The sequence below is a fragment of the Bufo gargarizans genome, chromosome 1 (genome assembly GCF_014858855.1).
Source record: "Bufo gargarizans isolate SCDJY-AF-19 chromosome 1, ASM1485885v1, whole genome shotgun sequence".
Classification (NCBI taxonomy): Eukaryota; Metazoa; Chordata; class Amphibia; order Anura; family Bufonidae; genus Bufo; species Bufo gargarizans.
In genome coordinates, this window is record NC_058080.1 from 509,620,902 (window position 1) to 509,632,588 (window position 11,687).

Below are 11,687 nucleotides of genomic sequence, written 5' to 3' on the forward strand. Positions count from 1 at the left end.
TGCAGCGTCCACTTTGGCAAAGCCCCGTATTATGAAGCCGCTTCTGGAGGCCCTAAGAGAACATAAAATGCCCTACTCATGGCTGTATCCTTTTGGCCTGTCCATACTTGAAAGTGGGAAAATAATTACCATCCATACTCCAGAGGATCTGGAAAAGAAACGTGGCCGGCCCTAGGCATTCAAACTCTGGACATACCTAGCTGGATGCCTGTGATACATCCACCTACACTACAGAAGCTGCCACGAGTGGAACCCTGGAAGAAGGTACGGGCAGCCAAGTCCGCTAAGACGACAAAAGTAGTGAGCAGATCAGCGTCTCCCCCAATCTGAGGATCTGTGATGTGGAAAAAGCTTGCTTTCCGTAGGAGATATGGATTCCTAACATATGTAACTGTCCCATGGGGAATGACCCAAGGAAGAGGACACAGTAGACGTAGTGCATTTATACAGGGGGGACTCTGATTTAAAGCTTATATGTGTCAAGAAGCAGTGAGTGGGTGCCACGTTGGCGCAAACTGAGCCCTCAAGGGATGTTCTGTTTGACCCATACTTGGGTATTGTATTTGACTTCGGCTTGACCCTTCCTTGTTTTAAAGTTAATATGCCCCTTGGGGAAGGTGTAATGTAGACCACTGGGTTTCTCCCCATTTTCCACCTTTACTGCTGGCATTGATAGTCACAGGTCACCTTTATAGTTCTTTATATAGATCTGGTTGAAACGCTCGGTTTTAGTGAGGTGGAGATTGAAAACCACCTACACCCCGTTCGCAGCTGTTGCTGGATTTTCTCTGCCCTAGCGGAAGCCTCTTCTTTTTTTTTGTGGGGGGGGTGGGCGGGGACCAGCACTAAGTTGATTCTGCAGTCTTAGGTTTATAAACCTCTTTCGATTGACAGTGTTTAAAATGGGTTTATTCCAGGGTAAGTGTCACGGATGGTGTAACAGAAAACAAGAAGTTACAAATAAGGATCCGACTGGCTTGATCCAAAACTAAGGAACAAAAGGGAGACCCCTATTTAAGCCCTGAAACTCTCCCTGTCTTCTCAGCCCATGCAAAGATCTCTGTGATAGAAAATTGCATGCCCTCGTGCCTCGACTGTATGACACCTGAACACCCTATAATAGTGAGGGGACACGACCACCGGCTCCCTACACTTAATACGGAGGGAGTCAGGGTCACCTAGGATCAAGCAAACAGGAAAACAATGAATTAATGAACAGACTTATCTGTAGAAGGATCAGTTGTAGCATCCAGCATGTACACACTCCAGGAAGTTGTATAAACCGCAAAGTGATGCAGTATGGGAGGGGATTTAAAGGGATGCAATCAGTGCAACTAGATGACAGCTGAGAGAGGGAAACGAGATGACAAAACGAAAGCAAAACAAAAGAACCTCAAGCAGGAGGTTCTGAAGAACGTCTGTCAGAGCTTCTCAGATGTCTGGCGGTGACGGTAAGTTAGCTCTGGACAAGATCGGCTATATCTGTAGAACAAATCACATCTACTAACAGAGGAAACTAGAGTCGGGATTACTGTTAGCTGTTGTTACTGTATTCATTTATCTTTTTGTCTGTCTTTGCTCTCTCCCTTACTACTTGACTACTTCCTAATTGCACTTTCCCTTTTACCGTATTATCTGAAAACCCTTGTCTTTCTAGACACTCGTTTTTCTTGATTGCTCAAGTGAGTTCAAAGTGACACGACACACCATGAGTGACCTTAAGATAACCTCTTTTAATGTGAGAGGGATAAATTCCCCTAACAAACGTAGCCAATTGATGATTTCCATACGTAAAATGCAATCTCATATAGTTTTTCTGCAGGAGACTAATCTTCGGCAAAAGAAAATGCCAAAGCTGCCAATGGTTTCATAGCACACATCCTACATCTGCTTCTAAGGGGGTATCGATTGCTATACATCATACAGTTCAGTTTGTACTGAAGCAACAGCTAATGGATGCTGAAGTTAGAATGTTGATTTTAAAGGGAGAAATAGCATCTCAGAAGTACACATTAGTTAATCTTTATGCCCCAAACACATCAACGGTACAGTGGCTGCTAAAAACCTTAGACACAATTAAACTATTCACTGAAGGCACCATAATATTAGGAGCCGACCTAAAATTGGTTTTAAGTCCTGTGCTAGACTCCTCTACTAATAAGTTACATATCGCCCCAAAAACAGCTTAGCAAACTACATGGGCGACTACAAGATCTCCATTTGGTGGACACCTGGAGATGTCTTAACCCGACAACAAAGGATTACACGTTCTTTTCCAATCCAGATAGATCTTATCAAAGACTGGATTATGTATTAACCTGCCTCTATCTTGCCTTTTCTCAGTGCCGCTGTAATAAGAAGTATCACCATCTCAGACCACGCTCCCTGCACTGTGTCTCTCACCCTTGCCTACAAGGGACTGGAATTGGAGACTCAACGAATCTCCATCTGAATAACAAGCAACACGCGGAACAGGTCGGATCGTAGTTAGAGATGTACTTTGAAAATAACTCTCCCGCACACAGCTCACACCCGATAATTTGGGAGGCTCACAAGGCCTACATTAGGAGTATATTTATCGCTCTGGGCACTAAAATTAGGAAAGAACAACAGAAAGCTCTAGACTCCCTTCTAGCACAGATAGCGACCGCAGAGAAATTAAATAAACAATCATCCAGTAGAGCCTTCCAGGGGGAACTTACAGAACTTAGACTCCAATTGCGTGAACTCTTGTCTCAGAAAATAGCTAAGCACATGTTGAACTTTCAGCATAAAATATATGCACACGGTAATAAAGGGGGGGAAGTTAATGTCCTCTCGTCTTAAAAAAAACAGAGATGTGACGTATATACCCAAAGTCAAGGGGTCGGATGGATCTGTTCACACGGAAACACCAGCAATTGCAAAAGCCTTCCAAAAATTCTATACAGAACTGTATAATCTTAATAAAAAAGAAACCCGGGACCAGAAGGAGTTAAGACAAACACGTATTCTGAAATCTTAAAATCTCTTAATTTGCCCACTACATCACCTGATGAAGCAAATTATCTATTCGAACCAATTACGCTGAAGTACGTCAGATAAGAAAATAGTTTTCCTCCGGGTAAAAGTCCAGGTCCGGATGGCGTCCCACTACTTATAAAAAGTTTTAAAAGATCCTTGTACCCAGATTTACAGAAGTGTGTAATACATTATTGCTGGGAGGTTCGCTTCCTAGACAAACACAGGAATTTTATGTGACACATACATAAGGAAGGCAAAGACCCGCAAAACTGTGGCAGCTATAGGCCAATTTCTCTGTTGAACTTGGATCTAAAGATTTGGGCAAAACTATTAGCGGCCAGATTAGGAAAAATATTACCCCCCCCAATAGGGTGTGAACAATCCAGTTTTGTTAAAGGTAGAGAAGGGAGGGATAATTAGTTTAGGATTTTCCATTCTATTCACTTGGCACGTACAAGAAAGATACCACTAGTCTTAGATGCTGAAAAGGCGTTGGATAGGGTGCATTGGTACTTCATGAGATTGACACTAAAAAAAATGTATCAAGTCGATACTTACCCTATACGAACAGCCACACGCTCGCTTGAAAGTAAATGGCACGCTCTCTCCGACGTTTGAAATTACAAACGGGACGAGACAGGGGTGCCCTCTTTCCCCTTCTCTGTTTATCCTGGTAGCAAAGACATTGATACAATCGATTAGACAGAATGGGGTAATCTCAGGTATTAAATATGGGGCGAGAGAACTGAAATGTACAGCTATTCTTAGTGACGGATGAGTGAGGGACTGGGACTTCTGGAGAAAAAGATAGAGGAATTTGGTGGTCTATCAGATTTTGAACTGTAAATTTTTATTAGCACTGGAAGATACAGAAAGGGAAATAAAGGGAGCACCAGAAAATGTACATTACGTACATTGACATTATATAAATCAACCAGGTACACAGAATTATAAGCAAAATCTTGAACTCTAAGCTATATCACATTAGACATAACAAAGTGATGGACATCAGACAGGACACAAGAGGAAAGAGGCGGGTGTGGTAAAGGGGGAGGAAGGCTTAGGGAAAGAGGCGGGTGTGGTAAAGGGGGAGGAAGGCTTAGGGGGGTGCCAGGTACGTATCCCAGGGCAACCAGATCTTTTGGAATTTTTCAACTGTATTATTAAGCGATGCCGTTAGGCCATCCATGGACCGAAACTCCCGCACCCTGGCCAGAAGCATGGTCTTCGTTGGGGAGGAAGTTTGTTTCCAAAATGTAGCAATTAAGGTTTTAGCAGCTGTGCAGAGCGAAAGGAACAATCAGCCTTGGGGGTGGGAGGTTGAGCAAATATACCTTTGGGTCTAGGGGTATTTGAATACCAAAAAGAGAGTGGGCCACATTGTTAACCTCATGCCAGGCCCCACGAGAAAGAGGTGATCCAAGGGCAGTTAGCCCATTTATCCATGTATGTGTGATGGGGGTCTCTCCCTCTGCGGATACGGCCAATAGGCGGTAACTGAGAGAGATCAGGCCCCTCGTCCCTGTGCCCCGTCGACACAAACGCTCAACCGCTAGGCGGAAGAGACCCAATGACGACCAGACATGGATCATGGGAGCACTCAGGCTGGAGGGAATTGCTGGGTTGAGAAGGAAAGAGGTCATGGAAGAATGCTGGGAAGCTAAAGCGCGCGTGGCAGGTGTCCCATATGTGTTTAGTAAAGGCCCTAAAAGGGTAGTGTAAGGGGTGACGGGGGCCTGCTGCCACAACAGGGTGTTCGGATGGGCCGGAGCCATCCAGAGTTTTTCAATCTCCACCCATTTGGTGTAAGCCTGTTGGAACGCCCAAAAAGGGATCACACGTAGATGGGAAGCCCAATAGTAATGGGTGATATTAGGGCTGTGTGCATGACCTTGCAGAGGATGCAATGGCGTTTACCTTGCCATATAAAATAAAAAAATTGCCTGTTGAAGGGTACGTAGTTCTGACAAGGGGACTCTAACTGGGAGGGTCTCAAAGTAATGCAATAGTTTTGGGAGGAGGGACATTTTCACCACTGCTACGTGGCCTAGTAGAGACATATATAAGGGCTTCCATTTTACAAGAAGGGAATTAATTTCTCGGAAGAGGGGAGAGAAGTGGTTAAAGTACAGTGAAGTGTATGTGGGGGTGATATGGACCCCTAAGTATTTCAGTTTGGTGTCGGACCATCGAAATTGCTTTGGAGTAGAGTTAGAACCTGGGCGGGAATAAGGACCGGTAGGGCCTCTGTCTTGGAAGCGTTAATCTTATAACCTGAGAGGTCACCATAGTGGGTTAGGGCCTTATGCAGATTAGGTAACGAGACGTGGGGGTTGGTTAAGGTGAGGAGGATGTCATCTGCGTACAGGGAAATCTTGAATTCCTTATCACGCACTTTAAGCCCGTGGGCGTCAGGATTCAATCGGATGTGGGCCACGAGAGGTTCGATGCATAGGGCAAATATAAGGGGCGAAAGCGGGCAGCCCTGACGAGTGCCATTGGAGACGTTGAACAGGGGTAGAGGAGCTAAGGGGTAGTTTAACTCGCGCCGTTGGAGCGGATATAAAGGTTGAGAATAGCGTGTAGAGAGTTTTAAACAAAAAAGACCAATCTAGCCGATCGAAAGCCTTTCTGCATCAAGGTTAAAAAAATCTGTGGGGGTCAAGGTGCGCGTTGCTACGTCAATTAAATTAACAACCCAAGGAAAGAGTTGAACAAGGCCAGGAGATGGGAGGAAAGCTCTGGGAGAAGCATTTTGTAGTATAGGTCTGTGTGAACCCATCAGGTCCTGGGGATTTGCCTGTTGGGGGGGCTTTGATCACTTCCCCTAGTTCTTCGGTTGATATGGGGACATTCAGGGAGGTTACCGCCTCAGGGGTAAGCTTGGGTAATTTACAAGAGGATAGATAACTTCAGATACGAAGTATAGGGTATGCATGTGTACTTTTGTCAGTGAGGTTATAAAGCTTAGAATAATAGTCGCGAAAACATTGGGCAATCGCATCAGGGTGATATCGGGGACAGCCAGCAGAGTCTTTCACTGCTTGTGGGGTGCGTTTGGTGACTGTATCTCGTAATTGACGGGCTAGTATAGTGTGTGCTTTATTACCTTTCTCATAAAATTTCTGCTTTGAGTAGAGCATCATACGTTCCACATTGTGCATTGCAATATTCTTTAATTTTGCTCGGGTCTCCACAAGGTCTCGGAGAAGGGAGAGGTTTGGCCTAAGGTTCAGTCGGGACTGAAGGGACTGTAGAGACTAAATTTTTGCTATGAGTTCCCAGACTCTAAGTATTCTGTTCTTTTTGAGTCGTGATGCCAATGCAATACATTAGGATGAGACTGAACCAGCATTTTCTCCAAAGAATGTGCGAATGTACCCTGCAATGTCCTCTCGGGTGACCGGCGATATAAATAGAGAATCAGTGCCAGTGGCAGGAGCGTTGTGGCTTAAGTTGGGAGGAAAGGGTGAGGGTATCGGGGAGTGATCCGACCAGGAGATAGGCCCGATGGAGACATCGCTCATCGGGCCTATTGAGGGTCATACCATTGCCCAAAAAATAGTCTATCCAGGTGTGCAATTTGTGAGGGGGGAGAGTAGAAAGTGAATGTTCTACCTGTGGGGTTGTCCACCCTCCATAGGTCATAGAGGGCGTATCTCCTGATCACAGCATGAAAATCCCGGGCCAGGCGTACCTGGGTCAAAGGTTGGGGGGGGGGGGCAGAGAGGAGGGACTGCCGGTCTGCGGTGATAGTCCTTGAAGTTTACCGAGGACCCGGCGCACAAACTGAAGCTGGGAGGTATTAGGGGCGTATACAGTACAAAGAGTGATAGGGCGACCCTGATATGATCCTTCTAAAATGACATAGCGGTCTGCTGGGTCTAAGTGGGAGGAGGTTATGGAAATGGGGCGGGCGGCCGATAATAGTATGGCTACACCTGCTTTTCTGCGACTATGGCTGGCTACGTAGGTATGTGGATAGTGGTTTAACCACTGAGGAAGGGGCCACTTAGAGCCCCGAAACGCGTTTGGTTTTGGACCCTCCTGCTCAACATAAAGACCACCGGTATTCACAGCTACAAATATTCTGAAAGGAAAAAACATAATCAGATCGCATAAGCCTGTGCCATTCGGAGAACCGGAAACACGTAAAGAAGCCACTGGCGCCAGTGAGAGAAATCTATATTCGCCAAAGCGGACACTATAGTCGAGACACCCTCGATATCTCAGTAAAATCATATACTACTAACCTCTGGTGAAATCGATACTCACGTGAGTAAGCAGTAGTGTCACGAGGGTATCGAGAACCACGCCTGACTCCGTTATACCCGGGGTCAGGAAGTCGCAGCGGTTGGCTGCACGCTCTATTTAAGATAGGGCTGTTTTCCTTATGGTAGCTTTCTGGGTTTGCTTTGCAAACCCTTTTGGCTCACTCAGGGATCCGTAGCTCCTTCTCCTCAGCTGTTCCTTGTCCAGCACTCCCAAACCTCCTTATATTCCTCTCTCACACTTCTCTGGTTGCCAGAGATAGAGCTTCCTGCCTGGACATCTATCCTGACCCACTGGAGCTGTGTTGCTGCGTTCTCTGACTGTTGATTCAGAACGCTACCCTCCGGATCCCTGTTGGACCTTGTGGACAGTTGTTGTCGTCCACCTGGGTGTTTGTGTTTGTCTGTGTTTGTCTGTCCTCTCCCTGGTGTTTCCCTCTTAGTGCAGTGGTGAGGACTAGCGATCCCACCGGCCCATTCACTATCTAGGGCTCATTTCAGGGAAAGCCAGGGTTTAGGCACGTGACCGCCGCACGGGTGAGGAACCCGTCTAGGGACGTCAGGGCAGTCAGGTGCCAGCCGCAAGGTGAGTTAGGGGTCACCACCTTTCCCTCTCCCTTAGGCAGGGCTTTCCCTGTTTTCCTCCCTGTGCGTGACGCCGGTCATTACATTATCTCTGGCAACCAGAGAAGTGTGAGAGAGGAATATAAGGAGGTTTGGGAGTGCTGGACAAGGAACAGCTGAGGAGAAGGAGCTACGGATCCCTGAGTGAGCCAAAAGGGTTTGCAAAGCAAACCCAGAAAGCTACCATAAGGAAAACAGCCCTATCTTAAATAGAGCGTGCAGCCAACCGCTGCGACTTCCTGACCCCGGGTATAACGGAGTCAGGCGTGGTTCTCGATACCCTCGTGACAAGTAGTGGGGGATCTGGTTTAATCACCACGCGGACTATCCACTGGATTCCGCCCATATCGATCTGGCTCGTGAGTAGAAACACTGTATAGAGGTGAATTAAGCATTTGTGATGGGGGCATAATCGACTTATTAGTTTGAATCGAACAATACTATTTTACTCTACAATTGAAAGACATAGTTTCGATTTGTCGATGGATATAGCACAAACTGCATAGACAAATTCAAAATCAATTACGAACATTTATTGTCGCTGCAAATATATGCGATTATTTCTACGAACATTATTAAATATTTATGTGAAATTTCTGCATATTGGATCGAAAACTACTACTTATCCTCAGAGATCAGGTTCTACTGGAGAACCTACGTTTTTACTTCACAATTGTATTGTATATTGTATATTTATTGTCTATCACTTTTTAGTCTGGCCAGACTTGTCACACATATAATTATTATTTTAAGATTTATGGACGTGACCAAACAAGTCACGTCCCAGGAGGGGGGGGGGGGGGACCTAAACAGTACCAGCAGGTCAAAAACAATAATAATAAAATACCAGACGTGAGCAACACACGGCTGTAACACCACCATCACGTAATTCCGGGCCCTGAGCAAAATATGATTATATTAAGGGCCCTAAAGTAAAGATGAAACAAACAATAAATGATCAGGTACAGAGGAGGGTCCCTCAGTGATGGGGAGTGGCTCCCATGATTTCTAGGGACACCAGTCTGGATGCAGGAGGTGTTCTTCTAGGATCAGCAGACCCCACAACGGGTGAAGGTAGTCAGCGTCGCTTGGGTCCACTTGTATCCTGCCAAACCAGAGGAGTAGACCGGGGGAGGTGATGAGCTCCCAGTCAGATAGGTTAGGTACTGGTATGTCCAGCGCAGCACAAAAGGGATCAAGGTTAGCATGAGTGCGCAAGATCACTGTGCGGCCATTCATTCGGGCGTTTAAGGCGAAAGGAAACCCCCAAAGGCGAAGGTGTCGACGCTTTTGCAGCGTGATCCATGACAGGTCTTGAAAAAGCTGAACCCCGGCCCCATGAACGTCCAGGATTCGAGAGTTTCTGACTTTCGCCATTATCGCCTCTTTCCGGGTGGAAATGTCCCTGGGATGGGGGTTGGACACTTTGGGTCGAAGGGCTCTGTGGCCTCTGTCCAACTTAGTAGTGCGGGATGGGGGATCCTTCATAATTTTGTTGAAGAGCTCGTCCATGATTCCCTGTATTTCCTCCTCCCCTACGGATTCTGGGAGGCCACGGACCCTGATGTTATTCCTCCGTCCACGGTTATCTAGGTCTTCTACATGATGCTGTAACTCGCAGAGACCTGCATTCTGTGAGGACACCAAGGTATGGAGTTGGAACACATAAGACCATGTAGATTCGTGTTCCTTCTCAAGGGATTCCACCCGGGCGGCAATAGAGTGCAGATCGCGTCTGACCGCTGAGATTTCGGAGTGGCATGTGGCGGTGACCTCATTGACCAGGGCTTGGAAGTCCCCTTTAGTGGGCAGTACACATGGGAGGGGCCGCTGGGGGATTCGTGGCTAGAATGCAGAGAATGGGTCGGGGTAGGTGCAGCATACCGCAGCATGGAGGGGATAGCTCCTATGTCGTCCTCCAGTTGCAGGGAGGAAAGGGTGACAGAGGGCACTGCCGAGGTGATATGTGCCTCCGGAGGTCCCCTTCTGTTGGGGAAAAGAGCTGGGGGTCAGGGTGTTTGCGGGGGCTCCCCGGACTCCTCCGGCTCAGCATGTGCGGGCGCAATCTTGAATGCTGAAAATCCTTGCTGGGCCCAGGTCGCAGGTGGCGTTGAAGAGGCCCTAGGCTGGGAAGCCTGTTCGGGCCCCGCATCCAGCTCAGTCGTCCGGTCTGGGGGGATCGTGGTCCCCTGGGGTCCTGGCAGGAGAAGAGGCAGTGCGCTCCGGTTGGAGCGCAGGACGAAGTCCTGAAGGGCGCCCGGCCGTGGGAAGTCTGCTGGGGGTAGGGCCCCTTGTGAGGGCTTCTTGGGTAGTTTTTTACCCATAAGAAGGGCGATGTGGCAGGCTCAGGATGGCTGAAGTCGCAGCTTGGTGGCGGAGCTCAGCGCTCACACGTCCTGCTCCATGCGCTGCTAGGCCACGCCCCCCGGTCTATCAAATTTTAAAGTAAACTCAACTAAATCAGAGGTTCTGAACATCACTCTACCTCAGACACAGGTAGCTGAGTTAAAAGCTTTATCTCCTTTTCACTGGTCCTCAGGACCTATAAAATATCTCGGGATACAAATCCCAAGTGGTCTAGATGACTTATATAAATACAACTACTGTCCCCTGTTAGAAACTATAAAGCAGCTTCTGCAAAAATATAATATGCCATTCCTGTCATGGATGGGCAGGAAGAATGTCCTATTACCTAAAATTCTATACACCCTACAAATGGTACCCATACACCTTTCGTTAACGTTCTTTCAAGACATTAAAAAGATGTTTAATAGTTACCTGTGGAACAGAAAACGAGCTTGTATACCCTATAAAATCATTACTAGACACAGGGAGAAAGGGGGATTGGGTTTACCTGATTTGGCCAAGTATTACAAGGCGATACAACTTAATAGGTGGTTAGAATTAGTAGAGCCTAAGAGACAATCGGATGTTAAAGAAATATGTGAATATAGCACAGGCCCTATGTTCCAAAGCATTATGTGGCTACCGAACAAAACTTTACACAAAGTAAAAGAACTAGATGCCATACTAAAGGGCTTATGTGAAACTTGGAAGACTCTGGGTGAAGTCTTGGCTCCCCCTACTATCACCACTTATGCCAGGGAATCTAATACCAGATATTCTAGGACTCACGAAGACGGGTTTGCCTGAAGTAAGGTCAGCCTTCTTACAAGTTAGAACAAAAGACCTGTTAGCAGACACAGAGAAATATTTGAGAGGGGAGATTCCTGAATCCATACGGCAGTCCCGACATTCTTTCTGATAGGAGCCCATATACGTGCTGTGTGAGGCAGAGCAAAAACAGAGTTTATATCTCAGAGACCTCTGACAGACTTTGAGAAACTGGTAACCACGCCATTACTGAAACAAAGGAAAGTCTCTGCACTTTACTCACTCATAGGAGACCAGGGGGAGAGTTTAAAACCGCCATATTTGGTGGAATAGGAAAAGAAACTGAAGATAGTATTGACTGAGCAGGAAACAAAAAGAATTCTGGCATCCTTGCACGGTTATTTGCAATGTATTCGTTTCCAGGAGAACCATTTCAAACTCCTGTCCAGGTGGTATAAAACACCAGAATTCCTTTTTAAAAGATGATTGGCCCCTACACAGCGGTGCTGGAGATGTGAGGGAGAGGTGGGATCATTGTCACATATCTGGTGGAATTGCTCTTTGATAGCTCCCTTCTGGAGAGGGATTGAGGAAGAAATCAAAAAGCTTACTTAAAAAGAATTTAAGATTACCCTAGAGATGATAGTTCTATCTAAATCATCTAGTCAGTACTCT